Source organism: Oncorhynchus gorbuscha, unplaced genomic scaffold (assembly GCF_021184085.1).
Source record: "Oncorhynchus gorbuscha isolate QuinsamMale2020 ecotype Even-year unplaced genomic scaffold, OgorEven_v1.0 Un_scaffold_1671, whole genome shotgun sequence".
Classification (NCBI taxonomy): domain Eukaryota; kingdom Metazoa; phylum Chordata; class Actinopteri; order Salmoniformes; family Salmonidae; genus Oncorhynchus; species Oncorhynchus gorbuscha.
Genome location: NW_025746385.1, coordinates 100,475 through 116,347, shown reverse-complemented (window position 1 = coordinate 116,347; position 15,873 = coordinate 100,475). Strand labels below are relative to the sequence as shown.

The 15,873-nt window shown below is 40.4% G+C and overlaps 10 non-coding genes across 10 annotated transcripts; all 10 read left to right on the top strand.

Moving 5' to 3' along the window:
- Positions 1-526: 526 nt before the first annotated feature.
- Positions 527-598, top strand: trnae-uuc. The gene has a single exon. It is a non-coding gene; the product is annotated as a tRNA-Glu (tRNA).
- Positions 599-1,186: 588 nt separating this feature from the next.
- On the top strand, positions 1,187-1,258 carry trnae-uuc. Its single transcript has one exon. It is a non-coding gene; the product is annotated as a tRNA-Glu (tRNA).
- Positions 1,259-2,097: 839 nt separating this feature from the next.
- On the top strand, positions 2,098-2,169 carry trnae-uuc. The gene has a single exon. It is a non-coding gene; the product is annotated as a tRNA-Glu (tRNA).
- Positions 2,170-2,756: 587 nt separating this feature from the next.
- Positions 2,757-2,828, top strand: trnae-uuc. Its single transcript has one exon. It is a non-coding gene; the product is annotated as a tRNA-Glu (tRNA).
- Positions 2,829-3,410: 582 nt separating this feature from the next.
- On the top strand, positions 3,411-3,482 carry trnae-uuc. The gene has a single exon. It is a non-coding gene; the product is annotated as a tRNA-Glu (tRNA).
- Positions 3,483-6,359: 2,877 nt separating this feature from the next.
- Positions 6,360-6,432, top strand: trnar-acg. Its single transcript has one exon. It is a non-coding gene; the product is annotated as a tRNA-Arg (tRNA).
- A 1,494-nt stretch (positions 6,433-7,926) lies between these two features.
- Positions 7,927-7,998, top strand: trnae-uuc. Its single transcript has one exon. It is a non-coding gene; the product is annotated as a tRNA-Glu (tRNA).
- Positions 7,999-9,686: 1,688 nt separating this feature from the next.
- On the top strand, positions 9,687-9,758 carry trnae-uuc. Its single transcript has one exon. It is a non-coding gene; the product is annotated as a tRNA-Glu (tRNA).
- A 1,623-nt stretch (positions 9,759-11,381) lies between these two features.
- trnae-uuc lies at positions 11,382-11,453 on the top strand. Its single transcript has one exon. It is a non-coding gene; the product is annotated as a tRNA-Glu (tRNA).
- A 3,118-nt stretch (positions 11,454-14,571) lies between these two features.
- On the top strand, positions 14,572-14,643 carry trnae-uuc. Its single transcript has one exon. It is a non-coding gene; the product is annotated as a tRNA-Glu (tRNA).
- The last annotated feature ends 1,230 nt before the right edge of the window (positions 14,644-15,873 follow it).

Below are 15,873 nucleotides of genomic sequence, written 5' to 3'. Positions count from 1 at the left end.
TCGACTGCATCCTTATGTAACACATGTATCACTAGCCACTTTAACTATGCCACTTTGTTTATTTTGTCTACACACTCATCTCATATGTATATACTGTACTCGATACCATCTACTGTATGCTGCTCTGTACCATCACTCATTCATATATCCTTATGTACATGTTCCTTATCCCCTTACACTGTGTATAAGACAATAGTTTTGGAATTGTTAGTTAGATTACTTGTTGGTTATCACTGCATTGTCGGAACTAGAAGCACAAGCATTTCGCTACACTCGCATTAACATCTGCTAACCATGTGTATGTGACAAATAAAATTTGATTTGATTTGATTTGAATGGATAACGTGTCTGACTACGGATCAGAAGATTCTAGGTTCGACTCCTGGCTGGCTCAATACTTTGTTTAATTGACTGAAATCAAGCAGGGAATGATACTGTATTAAAAAAAGATGTAGCTTTTAAATCCAACAGGCATGATGTCAACATTTAAAGATTTGTCTGTGATGTGTATTTTAAGTATGTGTTTTCCCATATGGTCTAGCGGTTAGGATTCCTGGTTTTCACCCAGGTGGCCCGGGTTCAACTCCCGGTATGGGAAAGAATATATTTTCGTTAGGTACCCACTTGTGTAACAACAGATGCAGCAGTTTCTCACAACACAACAATATTCCCTCAGCAACAGGAAATGTGACTTGTTATGTAGATTCAAATTATACAAAGCTTTTTAAACGTTGAATACACTTCATGGCTGCATTTCTTGCTCTGCAGTAAAATTCATGCAACAACAGGAGGATCAAATTAAGATATGCATCTGAAACAGAAAACCAAGGAACCTTTTTGTTGACAGACGCCATGACTGTGTACACTGTTCTAGCTGTGACCTGACTTCAGCTTAGACGTGTGGCCAGTGGTGAAATGGATAACGTGTCTGACTACGGATCAGAAGATTCTAAGTTTGACTCCTGGCTGGTTCAATACTTTATTTAATTGACTGAAATCAAGCTGGGAATGATACTGTATACCTTTCTGTGCTTCTGGCTGTTCTCACTTCAAACACATTATAGATGGATTTCATCTGGACATTCCCCAACATCTCTGAGAAAAAAAAGATGTAGTTTTTGAATCCAACAGGCATAATGTCAACATTTAAAGATGTGTCTGTGATGTGTATTTTAAGTATGTGTCTTCCCATATGGTCTAGCGGTTAGGATTCCTGGTTTTCACCCAGGTGGCCCGGGTTCAACTCCCGGTATGGGAAAGAATATATTTTTGTTATGTTACCCACTTGTGTAACAACAGATGCAGCAGTTTCTCAAAACACAACAATATTCCCTCAGCAACAGGAAATGTGACTTGTTATGTAGATTCAAATTATATAAGTCTTTTTAAACGTTGAATACACTTCATGGCTGCATTTCTTGCTCTGCAGTAAAATTCATGCAACAACAGGAGGATCAAATTAAGATATGCATCTGAAACAGAAAACCAAGGAACCTTGTTGTCGACAGACTGTGTACACTGGTCTAGCTGTGACCTGACTTCAGCTTAGATGTGGGGCCAGTGGCGCAATGGATAATGTGTCTGACTACGGATCAGAAGATTCAAGGTTTGACTCCTGTAGATTCAAATTATACAAAGCTTTTAAACGTTGAATACACTTCATGGCTGCATTTCTTGCTCTGCAGTAAAATTCATGCAACAACAGGAGGATCAAATTAAGATATGCATCTGAAACAGAAACCAAGGAACCTTGTTGTTGACAGACGCTATGACTGTCTACACTGGTCTAGCTGTGACCTTACTTCAGCTTAGACGTGGGGTCAGTGGCGCAATGGATAAAGTGTCTGACTACGGATCAGAAAATTCTAGGTTTGACTCCTGGCTGGCTCAATACTTTACTTAATTGACTGAAATCAAGCTGGGAATGATACTGTTTACCTTTCAGTGCTTCTGGCTGTTCTCACTTCAAACACATTTTAGACGGATTTCATCTGGACATTCCCCAACATCTCTGAGAAAAAAAGATGTAGCTTTTAAATCCAACAGGCATGATGTCAACATTTAAAGATTTGTCTGTGATGTGTATTTTAAGTGTCTTCCCATATGGTCTAGCGGTTAGGATTCCTGGTTTTCACCCAGGTGGCCCGGGTTCAACTCCCGGTATGGGAAAGATCATCTTATCGTTAGGTACTCATTTGTGTAACAACAGATGCAGCAGTTTCACACAACACAACAATATTCCCTCAGCAACAGGAAATGTGACTTGTTATGTAGATTCAAATTATATAAGGCTTTTTAAACGTTGAATACACTTCATGGCTGCATTTCTTGCTCTGCAGTAAAATTCATGCAACAGCAGGAGGATCAAATTAAGATATGCATCTGAAACAGAAAACCAAGGAAGCTTGTTTTTGACAGATGCTATGACTGTGTACACTGGTCTAGCTGTGACATGACTTTAGCTTAGACGTGGGGCCAGTGGCGCAATGGATAACGTGTCTGACTACGGATCAGAAGATTCTAGGTTTGACTCCTGGCTCGCTCAATACTTTATTTAATTGACTGAAATCAAGCTCGGAATGATACTGTATATCTTTCAGTGCTTCTGGCTGTTCTCACTTTAAACACATTTTAGATGGATTTCATCTGGACATTCCCCAACATCTCTGAGAAAAAAAGATGATGCTTTTAAATCCAACAGGCATAATGTCAACATTTAAAGATTTGTCTGTGATGTGTATTTTAAGTTTTTGTCTTCCCATATGGTCTAGCGGTTAGGATTCCTGGTTTTCACCCAGGTGGCCCGGGTTCAACTCCCGGTATGGGAAAGATCATCTTGTCGTTAGGTACTCATTTGTGTAACAACAGATGCAGCAGTTTCACACAACAATATTCCCTCAGCAACAGGAAATGTGACTTGTTATGTAGATTCAAATTATATAAGGCTTTTTAAACGTTGAATACACTTCATGGCTGCATTTCTTGCTCTGCAGTAAAATTCATGCAACAACAGGAGGATCAAATTAAGATATGCATCTGAAACAGAAAACCAAGGAACCTTGTTGTTGACAGACGCCATGACTGTGTACACTGGTCTAGCTGTGACCTGACTTCAGCTTAGACGTGGTGCCAGTGGCGAAATGGATAACGTGTCTGACTACAGATCAGAAGATTCTAGGTTTGACTCCTGGCTGGCTCAATACTTTATTTAATTGACTGAAATCAAGCTGGGAATGATACTGTATACCTTTCAGTGCTTCTGGCTGTTCTCACTTTAAACACATTTTAGACGGATTTCATCTGGACATTCCCCAACATCTCTGAGAAAAAAAGATGTCGTTTTTGAATCAAACAGGCATAATGTCAACATTTAAAGATTTGTCTGTGATGTGTATTTTAAGTATGTGTCTTCCCATATGGTCTAGCGGTTAGGATTCCTGGTTTTCACCCAGGTGGCCCGGGTTCAACTCCCGGTATGGGAAAGAATAACTTGTCATTAGGTACGCACTTGTGTAACAATAGATGCAGTACTTTCACACAACACAACAATATTCACTCAGCAACAGGAAATGTGACATGTTATGTAGATTCATATTATATAACGTTTTTTAAACGTTGAATACACTTCATGGCTGCATTTCTTGCTCTGCAGTAAAATTCATGCAACAACAGGAGGATCAAATTAACATATGCATCTGAAACAGAAAACCAAGGAACCTTGTTTTTGACAGATGCTATGACTGTATACACTGGTCTAGCTGTGACCTGACTTTAGCTTAGACGTGGGGCCAGTGGCGCAATGGATAACGTGTCTGACTACGGATCAGAAGATTCTAGGTTCGACTCCTGGCTCGCTCAATAATTTACTTAATTGACTGAAATCAAGCTGGGAATGATACTGTTTACCTTTCAGTGCTTCTGGCTGTTCTCACTTCAAACACATTATAGATGGATTTCATCTGGACATTCCCCAACCTCTCTGAGAAAAAAAGATGTAGCTTTTAAATCCAACAGGCATGATGTCAACATTTAAAGATTTGTCTGTGATGTGTATTTTAAGTATGTGTCTTCCCATATGGTCTAGCAGTTAGGATTCCTGGTTTTCACCCAGGTTGCCTGGGTTCAACTCCCGGTATGGGAAAGAATAATTTGTCGTTAGCTACGCACTTGTGTAACAACAGATGCAGCAGTTTCTCACAACACAAAAATATTCGCTCAGGAAATGTGACATGTTATGTAGATTCAGATTATACAAGGCTTTTTAAACGTTAAATACACTTCATGGTTGCATTTCTTGCTCTGCAGTAAAATTCATGCAACAACAGGAGGATCAAATTAAGATATGCATCTGAAACAGAAAACCAAGGAACCTTGTTGTTGACAGACGCTATGACTGTGTACATTTGTCTAGCTGTGACCTGACTTCAGCTTAGACGTGGTGCCAGTGAGGGTAGGCAACAACATCTCCTCCCCGCTGATCCTCAACACGGGGGCCCCACAAGGGTGCGTTCTGAGCCCTCTCCTGTACTCCCTGTTCACCCACGACTGCGTGGCCACGCACGCCTCCAACTCAATCATCAAGTTTGCGGACGACACAACAGTGGTAGGCTTGATTACCAACAACGACGAGACTGCCTACAGGGAGGAGGTGAGGGCCCTCGGAGTGTGGTGTCAGGAAAATAACCTCACACTCAACGTCAACAAAACTAAGGAGATGATTGTGGACTTCAGGAAACAGCAGAGGGAACACCCCCCTATCCACATCGATGGAACAGTAGTGGAGAGGGTAGCTAGTTTTAAGTTCCTCGGCATACACATCACAGACAAACTGAATTGGTCCACTCACACTGACAGCGTCGTGAAGAAGGCGCAGCAGCGCCTATTCAACCTCAGGAGGCTGAAGAAATTCGGCTTGTCACCAAAAGCACTCACAAACTTCTACAGATGCACAATCGAGAGCATCCTGGCGGGCTGTATCACCGCCTGGTACGGCAACTGCTCCGCCCTCAACCGTAAGGCTCTCCAGAGGGTAGTGAGGACTGCACAACGCATCACCGGGGCAAACTACCTGCCCTCCAGGACACCTACACCACCCATTGTTACAGGAAGGCCATAAAGATCATCAAGGACATCAACCACCCGAACCACTGCCTGTTCACCCCGCTATCATCCAGAAGGCGAGGTCAGTACAGGTGCATCAAAGCTGGGACCGAGAGACTGAAAAACAGCTTCTATCTCAAGGCCATCAGACTGTTAAACAGCCACCACTAACATTGAGTGGCTGCTGCCAACACACTGTCATTGACACTGACCCAACTCCAGCCATTTTAATAATGGGAATTGATGGGAAATGATGTAAATATATCACTAGCCACTTTAAACAATGCTACCTTATATAATGTTACTTACCCTACATTATTCATCTCATATGCATATGTATATACTGTACTCTACATCATCGACTGCATCCTTATGTAACACATGTATCACTAGCCACTTTAACTATGCCACTTTGTTTACTTTGTCTACACACTCATCTCATATGTATATACTGTACTCGATACCATCTACTGTATGCTGCTCTGTACCATCACTCATTCATATATCCTTATGTACATGTTCCTTATCCCCTTACACTGTGTATAAGACAGTAGTTTTGGAATTGTTAGTTAGATTACTTGTTGGTTATCATTGCATTGTCGGAACTAGAAGCACAAGCATTTCGCTACACTCGCATTAACATCTGCTAACCATGTGTATGTGACAAATAACATTTGATTTGATTTGATTTGAATGGATAACGTGTCTGACTACGGATCAGAAGATTCTAGGTTCGACTCCTGGCTGGCTCAATACTTTGTTTAATTGACTGAAATCAAGCAGGGAATGATACTGTATTAAAAAAAGATGTAGCTTGTAAATCCAACAGGCATAATGTCAACATTTAAAGATTTGTCTGTGATGTGTATTTTAAGTATGTGTCTTCCCATATGGTCTAGCGGTTAGGATCCCTGGTTTTCACCCAGGTGGCCCGGGTTCAACTCCCGGTATGGGAAAGAATAACTTGTCATTAGGTATGCACTTGTGTAACAACAGATGCAGTACTTTCACACAACACAACAATATTCACTCAGCAACATGAAATGTGACATGTTATGTAGATTTGAATTATACAATTATTTTTAAACGTTGAATACACTTCATGGCTGCATTTCTTGCTCTGCAGTAAAATTCATGCAACAACAGGAGGATCAAATTAACATATGCATCTGAAACAGAAAACCAAGGAACCTTGTTTTTGACAGATGCTATGACTGTGTACACTGGTCTAGCTGTGACCTGACTTTTCCTTAGACGTGGGGCCAGTGGCGCAATGGATAACGTGTCTGACTACGGATCAGAAGATTCTAGGTTCGACTCCTGGCTGGCTCAATACTTTGTTTAATTGACTGAAATCAAGCTGGGAATGATACTGCATACCTTTCAGTGCTTCTGGCTGTTCTCACTTTAAACACATTTTAGACGGATTTCATCTGGACATTCCCCAACATCTCTGAGAAAAAAAGATGTAGCTTTTAAATCCAACAGGCATAATGTCAACATTTAAAGATTTGTCTGTGATGTGTATTTTAAGTATGTGTCTTCCCATATGGTCTAGCGGTTAGGATTCCTTCTTTTCACCCAGGTGGCCCGGGTTCAACTCCCGGTATGGGAAAGAATATCTTGTCATTAGGTACCCACTTGTGTAACAACAGATGCAGCAGTTTCTCACAACACAACAATATTCCCTCAGCAACAGGAAATGTGACATGTCATGTAGATTCAAATTATACAAGGCTTTTTAAACGTTGAATAAACTTAATGGCTGCATTTCTTGCTCTGCAGTAAAATTCATGCAACAACAGGAGGATCAAATTAAGATATGCATCTGAAACAGAAAACCAAGGAACCTTATTGTTGCCTACAGAGGGTAGTGAGGACTGCACAACGCATCACCGGGGGCAAACTACCTGCCCTCCAGGACACCTACACCACCCGTTGTTACAGGAAGGCCATAAAGATCATCAAGGACATCAACCACCCGAACCACTGCCTGTTCACCCCGCTATCATCCAGAAGGCGAGGTCAGTACAGGTGCATCAAAGCTGGGACCGAGAGACTGAAAAACAGCTTCTATCTCAAGGCCATCAGACTGTTAAACAGCCACCACTAACATTGAGTGGCTGCTGCCAACACACTGTCATTGACACTGACCCAACTCCAGCCATTTTAATAATGGGAATTGATGGGAAATGATGTAAATATATCACTAGCCACTTTAAACAATGCTACCTTATATAATGTTACTTACCCTACATTATTCATCTCATATGCATATGTATATACTGTACTCTACATCATCGACTGCATCCTTATGTAACACATGTATCACTAGCCACTTTAACTATGCCACTTTGTTTACTTTGTCTACACACTCATCTCATATGTATATACTTTACTCGATACCATCTACTGTATGCTGCTCTGTACCATCACTCATTCATATATCCTTATGTACATGTTCCTTATCCCCTTACACTGTGTATAAGACAGTAGTTTTGGAATTGTTAGTTAGATTACTTGTTGGTTATCACTGCATTGTCGGAACTAGAAGCACAAGCATTTCACTACACTCGCATTAACATCTGCTAACCATGTGTATGTGACAAATAAAATTTGATTTGATTTGATTTGAATGGATAACGTGTCTGACTACGGATCAGAAGATTCTAGGTTCGACTCCTGGCTGGCTCAATACTTTGTTTAAGTGACTGAAATCAAGCAGGGAATGATACTGTATTAAAAAAAGATGTAGCTTTTAAATCAAACAGGCATAATGTCAACATTTAAAGATTTGTCTGTGATGTGTATTTTAAGTATGTGTCTTCCCATATGGTCTAGCGGTTAGGATTCCTGGTTTTCACCCAGGTGGCCCGGGTTCAACTCCCGGTATGGGAAAGGATATCTTGTCATTAGGTACCCACTTGTGTAACAACAGATGCAGCAGTTTCTCACAACACAACAATATTCCCTCAGCAACATGAAATGTGACATGTCATGTAGATTCGAATTATACAATTTTTTAAAACGTTGAATACACTTCATGGCTGCATTTCTTGCTCTGCAGTAAAATTCATGCAACAACAGGAGGATCAAATTAAGATATGCATCTGAAACCGAAAACCAAGGAACCTTGTTTTTGACAGACGCTATGACTGTGTACATTGGTCTAGCTGTGACCTGACTTCAGCTTAGACGTGGGGCCAGTGTTGCAATGGATAACGTGTCTGAATACGGATAAGAAGATTCTAGGTTCGACTCCTGGCTGGCTCAATACTTTGTTTAATCGACTGAAATCAAGCTGGGAATGATACTGTATACCTTTCAGTGCTTCTGGCTGTTCTCACTTCAAACACATTTTAGACAGATTTCATCTGGACATTCCCCAACATCTCTGGCCCGGTTCAACTCCCGGTATGGGAAAGAATATATTTTCTTTAGGTACCCACTTGTGTAACAACAGATGCAGCAGTTTCTCACAACACAACAATATTCCCTCAGCAACAGGAAATGTGACTTGTTATGTAGATTAAAATTATACAAAGCTTTTTAAACGTTGAATACACTTCATGGCTGCATTTCTTGCTCTGCAGTAAAATTCATGCAACAACAGGAGGATCAAATTAAGATATGCATCTGAAACAGAAAACCAAGGAACCTTTTTGTTGACAGACGCCATGACTGTGTACACTGGTCTAGCTGTGACCTGACTTCAGCTTAGACGTGGGGCCAGTGGCGCAATGGATAATGTGTCTGACTACGGATCAGAAGATTCTAGGTTCGACTCCTGGCTGGCTCAATACTTTGTTTAAGTGACTGAAATCAAGCAGGGAATGATACTGTATTAAAAAAAGATGTAGCTTTTAAATCAAACAGGCAAAATGTCAACATTTAAAGATTTGTCTGTGATGTGTATTTTAAGTATTTGTCTTCCCATATGGTCTAGAGGTTAGGATTCCTGGTTTTCACCCAGGTGGCCCGGGTTCAACTCCCGGTATGGGAAAGAATAACTTGTCATTAGGTACCCACTTGTGTAACAACAGATGCAGCAGTTTCTCACAACACAACAATATTCTCTCAGCAACATGAAATGTGACATGTCATGTAGATTCAAATTATACAATTTTTTTAAACGTTGAATACACTTCATGGCTGCATTTCTTGCTCTGCAGTAAAATTCATGCAACAACAGGAGGATCAAATTAAGATATGCATCTGAAACAGAAAACCAAGGAACCTTTTTGTTGACAGACGCTATGACTGTGTACACTGGTCTAGCTGTGACCTGACTTCATTTTAGAAGTGGGCCCAGTTGCACAATGGATAACGTGTCTGACTACAGATCAGAAGATTCTAGGTTCGACTCCTGGCTTGCTCAATATTTTGTTTAATTGACTGAAATCAAGCTGTGAATGATACTGTATTTTCAGTGCTTCTGGCTGTTCTCACTTCAAACACATTTTACACGGATTTCATCTGGACATTCCCCAACATCTCTGAGAAAAAAAGATGTAGCTTTTAAATCCAACAGGCATGATGTCAACATTTAAAGATTTGTCTGTGATGTGTATTTTAAGTATGTGTCTTCCCATATGGTCTAGCGGTTAGGATTCCTGGTTTTCACCCAGGTGGCCCGGGTTCAACTCCCGGTATGGGAAAGAATAACTTGTAATTAGGTACGCACTTGTGTAACAATAGATGCAGTACTTTCACACAACACAACAATATTCACTCAGCAACAGGAAATGTGACATGTTATGTAAATTCATATTATATAACATTTTTTAAACGTTGAATACACTTCATGGCTGCATTTCTTGCTCTGCAGTAAAATTCATGCAACAACAGGAGTATCAAATTAACATATGCATCTGAAACAGAAAACCAAGGAACCTTGTTCTTGAGAAACGCTATGACTGTGTACACTGGTCTAGCTGTGACCTGACTTCAGCTTAGACGTGGTGCCACTGGCGCAATGGATAACGTGTCTGATTACGGATCAGAATATTCTAGGTTCGACTCCTGGCTGTCTCAATACTTTGTTTAATTGACTGAAATCAAGCAGGGAATGATACTGTATTAAAAAAAAATGTAGCTTTTAAATCAAACAGGCATAATGTCAACATTTAAAGATTTGTCTGTGATGTGTATTTTAAGTATGTGTCTTCCCATATGGTCTAGCGTTTAGGATTCCTGATTTTCACCCAGGTGGCCCGTGTTCAACTCCCGGTATGGGAAAGAATAACTTGTCATTAGGTACGCACTTGTGTAACAACAGATGCAGTACTTTCACACAACACAACAATATTCACTCAGCAACAGGAAATGTGACATATTATGTAGATTCATATTATATAACGTTTTTTAAACGTTGAATACACTTCATGGCTGCATTTCTTGCTCTGCAGTAAAATTCATGCAACAACAGGAGGATCAAATTAAGATATGCATCTGAAACAGAAAACCAAGGAACCTTGTTGTTGAGAGACGCTATGACTGTGTACACTGGTCTAGCTATGACCTGACTTCAGCTTAGACGTGGGGCCAGTGGTGCAATGGATAACGTGTCTGACTACGGATCAGAATATTCTAGGTTGGACTCCTGGCTGGCTCAATACTTTATTTAATTGACTGAAATCAAGCTGGGTTCAACTCCCGGTATGGGAAAGCTAGGTTCAACTCCCGGTATGGGAAAGAATAACTTGTAATTAGGTACGCACTTGTGTAACAATAGATGCAGTACTTTCACACAACACAACAATATTCACTCAGCAACAGGAAATGTGACATGTTATGTAAATTCATATTATATAACGTTTTTTAAACGTTGAATACACTTCATGGCTGCATTTCTTGCTCTGCAGTAAAATTCATGCAACAACAGGAGGATCAAATTAAGATATGCATCTGAAACAGAAAACCAAGGAACCTTGTTGTTGAGAGACGCTATGACTGTGTACACTGGTCTAGCTATGACCTGACTTCAGCTTAGACGTGGGGCCAGTGGTGCAATGGATAACGTGTCTGACTACGGATCAGAATATTCTAGGTTCGACTCCTGGCTGGCTCAATACTTTATTTAATTGACTGAAATCAAGCTGGGAATGATACTGTATACCTTTCAGTGCTTCTGGCTGTTCTCACTTCAAACACATTTTACTCGGATTTCATCTGGACATTCCCCAACATCTCTGAGAAAAAAAGATGTAGCTTTTAAATCCAACAGGCATGATGTCAACATTTAAAGATTTGTCTGTGATGTGTATTTTAAGTATGTGTCTTCCCATATGGTCTAGCGGTTAGGATTCCTGGTTTTCACCCAGGTGGCCCGGGTTCAACTCCCGGTATGGGAAAGAATAACTTGTCATTAGGTACGCACTTGTGTAACAACAGATGCAGTACTTTCACACAACACAACAATATTCACTCAGCAACAGGAAATGTGACATGTTATGTAAATTCATATTATATAACATTTTTTAAACGTTGAATACACTTCATGGCTGCATTTCTTGCTCTGCAGTAAAATTCATGCAACAACAGGAGGATCAAATTAACATATGCATCTGAAACAGAAAACCAAGGAACCTTGTTCTTGAGAAACGCTATGACTGTGTACACTGGTCTAGCTGTGACCTGACTTCAGCTTAGACGTGGTGCCACTGGCGCAATGGATAACGTGTCTGATTACGGATCAGAATATTCTAGGTTCGACTCCTGGCTGTCTCAATACTTTGTTTAATTGACTGAAATCAAGCAGGGAATGATACTGTATTAAAAAAAGATGTAGCTTTTAAATCAAACAGGCATAATGTCAACATTTAAAGATTTGTCTGTGATGTGTATTTTAAGTATGTGTCTTCCCATATGGTCTAGCGTTTAGGATTCCTGATTTTCACCCAGGTGGCCCGTGTTCAACTCCCGGTATGGGAAAGAATAACTTGTCATTAGGTACGCACTTGTGTAACAACAGATGCAGTACTTTCACACAACACAACAATATTCACTCAGCAACAGGAAATGTGACATATTATGTAGATTCATATTATATAACGTTTTTTAAACGTTGAATACACTTCATGGCTGCATTTCTTGCTCTGCAGTAAAATTCATGCAACAACAGGAGGATCAAATTAAGATATGCATCTGAAACAGAAAACCAAGGAACCTTGTTCTTGACAGACGCTATGACTGTGTACACTGGTCTAGCTGTGACCTGACTTCAGCTTAGACGTGGGTCCAGTGGCGCAATGGATAACGTGTCTGACTACGGATCAGAAGATTCTACGTTCGACTCCTGGCTGGCTCATTACTTTATTTAATTGACTGAAATCAAGCTGGGAATGATACTGTATACCTTTCAGTGCTTCTGGCTGTTCTCACTTCAAAACACATTTTAGACGGATTTCATCTGGACATTCCCCAACATCTCTGAGAAAAAAAGATGTAGCTTTGAAATCCAACAGGCATAATGTCAACATTTAAAGATTTGTCTGTGATGTGTATTTTAAGTATGTGTCTTCCCATATGGTCTAGCGGTTAGGATTCCTGGTTTTCACCCAGGTGGCCTGGGTTCAACTCCCGGTATGGGAAAGAATAACTTGTCATTAGGTACGCACTTGTGTAACAACAGATGCAGTACTTTCACACAACACAACAATATTCACTCAGGAAATGTGACATGTTATGTAGATTCATATTATATAATGTTTTTTAAACGTTGAATACACGTCATGGCTGCATTTCTTGCTCTGCAGTAAAATTCATGCAACAACAGGAGGATCAAATTAACATATGCATCTGAAACAGAAAACCAAGGAACCTTGTTGTTGAGAAACGCTATGACTGTGTACACTGGTCTAGCTGTGACCTGACTTCAGCTTAGATGTGGTGCCACTGGCGCAATGGATAATGTGTCTGACTACGGATCAGAATATTCTAGGTTCGACTCCTGGCTGTCTCAATACTTTATTGAATTGACCGAAATCAATTTATTGAATTGACCGAAATCATCTGGACATTCCCCAACATCTCTGAGAAAAAAAGATGTTGCTTTTAAATCCAACAGGCATAATGTCAACATTTAAAGATTTGTCTGTGATGTGTATTTTAAGTATATGTCTTCCCATATGGTCTAGCGGTTAGGATTCCTGGTTTTCACCCAGGTAGACTGGTTTCAACTCCCGGTATGGGAAACAATATATTTTCGTTAGGTACGCACTTGTGCAACAACAGATGCAGCAGTTTCACAAAACAATATTCCCTCAGCAACAGGAAATGTCACATGTTATGTAGATTCATATTATATAACGTTTTTTAAACGTTGAATACACTTCATGGCTGCATTTCTTGCTCTGCAGTAAAATTCATGCAACAACAGGAGGATCAAATTAAGATATGCATCTGAAACAGAAAACCAAGGAACCTTGTTCTTGACAGACGCTATGACTGTGTACACTGGTCTAGCTGTGACCTGACTTCAGCTTAGACGTGGGTCCAGTGGCGCAATGGATAACGTGTCTGACTACGGATCAGAAGATTCTACGTTCGACTCCTGGCTGGCTCATTACTTTATTTAATTGACTGAAATCAAGCTGGGAATGATACTGTATACCTTTCAGTGCTTCTGGCTGTTCTCACTTCAAAACACATTTTAGACGGATTTCATCTGGACATTCCCCAACATCTCTGAGAAAAAAAGATGTAGCTTTGAAATCCAACAGGCATAATGTCAACATTTAAAGATTTGTCTGTGATGTGTATTTTAAGTATGTGTCTTCCCATATGGTCTAGCGGTTAGGATTCCTGGTTTTCACACAGGTGGCCTGGGTTCAACTCCCGGTATGGTAAAGATCATCTTATCGTTAGGTACCCAATTGTGTAATAACAGATGTAGCAGTTTCACACAACACAACAATATTCCCTCAGCAACAGGAAATGTGACGTGTTATGTATAAAAGCGTCTGCTAAATGGTATTTATTATTATTATTATGTATATACAAAGCTTTTTAAACGTTGAATACACTTCATGGCTGCATTTCTTGCTCTGCAGTAAAATTCATGCAACAACAGGAGGATCAAATTAACATATGCATCTGAAACAGAAAACCAAGGAACCTTGTTGTTGACAGACGCCATGACTGTGTAAACTGGTCTAGCTTTGACCTGACTTCAGCTTAGATGTGGGGACAGTGGAGCATTGGATAACGTGTCTGACTATGAATCAGAAGATTCTAGGTTCGACTCCTGGCTGGTTCAATACTTTGTTTAATTGACTGAAATCAAGCAGGGAATGATACTGTATACCTTTCAGTGCTTCTGGCTGTTCTCACTTCAAACACACTTTAGACGGATTTCATCTGGACATTCCCCAACATCTCTGAGAAAAAAAAGATGTAGCTTTTAAATCCTACAGGCATGATGTCAACATTTAAAGATTTGTCTGTGATGTGTATTTTAAGTATGTGTCTTCCCATATGGTCTAGCGGTTAGGATTCCTGGTTTTCACCCAGGTGGCCCGGGTTCAACTCCCGGTATGGGAAAGAATATATTTTCGTTAGGTACCCACTTGTGTAACAACAGATGCAGCAGTTTCTCACAACACAACAATATTCCCTCAGCAACAGGAAATGTGACTTGTTATGTAGATTCAAATTATACAAAGCTTTTTAAACGTTGAATACACTTCATGGCTGCATTTCTTGCTCTGCAGTAAAATTCATGCAACAACAGGAGGATCAAATTAAGATATGCATCTGAAACAGAAAACCAAGGAACCTTGTTGTCGACAGACTGTGTACACTGGTCTAGCTGTGACCTGACTTCAGCTAAGACGTGGGGCCAGTGGCGCAATGGATAACGTGTCTGACTACGGATCAGAAGATTCAAGGTTTGACTCCTGGCTGGCTCAGTACTTTATTTAATTGACTGAAATCAAGCTGGGAATGATACTGTTTACCTTTCAGTGCTTCTGGCTGTTCTCACTTCAAACACATTTTAGACGGATTTCATCTGGACATTCCCCAACATCTCTCAGAAAAAAAGATGTAGCTTTTAAATCCAACAGGCATGATGTCAACATTTAAAGATTTGTCTGTGATGTGTATTTTAAGTATGTGTCTTCCCGTATGGTCTAGCGGTTAGGATTCCTGGTTTTCACCCAGGTGGCCTGGGTTCAACTCCCGGTATGGGAAAGAATATATTTTCGTAGGGTATCCACTTGTGTAACAACAGATGCTTTTAAATCCATCAGGCATAATGTCAACATTTAAAGATTTGTCTGTGATGTGTATTTTAAGTATGTGTCTTCCCATATGTTCTAGCAGTTAGGATTCCTGGTTTTCACCCAGGTTGCCTGGGTTCAACTCCCGGTATGGGAAAGATTATCTTGTCGTTAGGTACGCACTTGTGTAACAACAGATGCAGCAGTTTCTCACAACACAACAATATTCGCTCAGGAAATGTGACATGTTATGTAGATTCAAATTATACAAGGCTTTTTAAACGTTAAATACACTTCATGGTTGCATTTCTTGCTCTGCAGTAAAATTCATGCAACAACAGGAGGATCAAATTAAGATATGCATCTGAAACAGAAAACCAAGGAACCTTGTTGTTGACAGACGCTTTTGACTGTGTACATTTGTCTAGCTGTGACCTGACTTCAGCTTAGACGTGGTGCCAGTGAGGGTAGGCAACAACATCTCCTCCCCGCTGATCCTGAACACGGGGGCCCCACAAGGGTGCGTTCTGAGCCCTCTCCTGTACTCCCT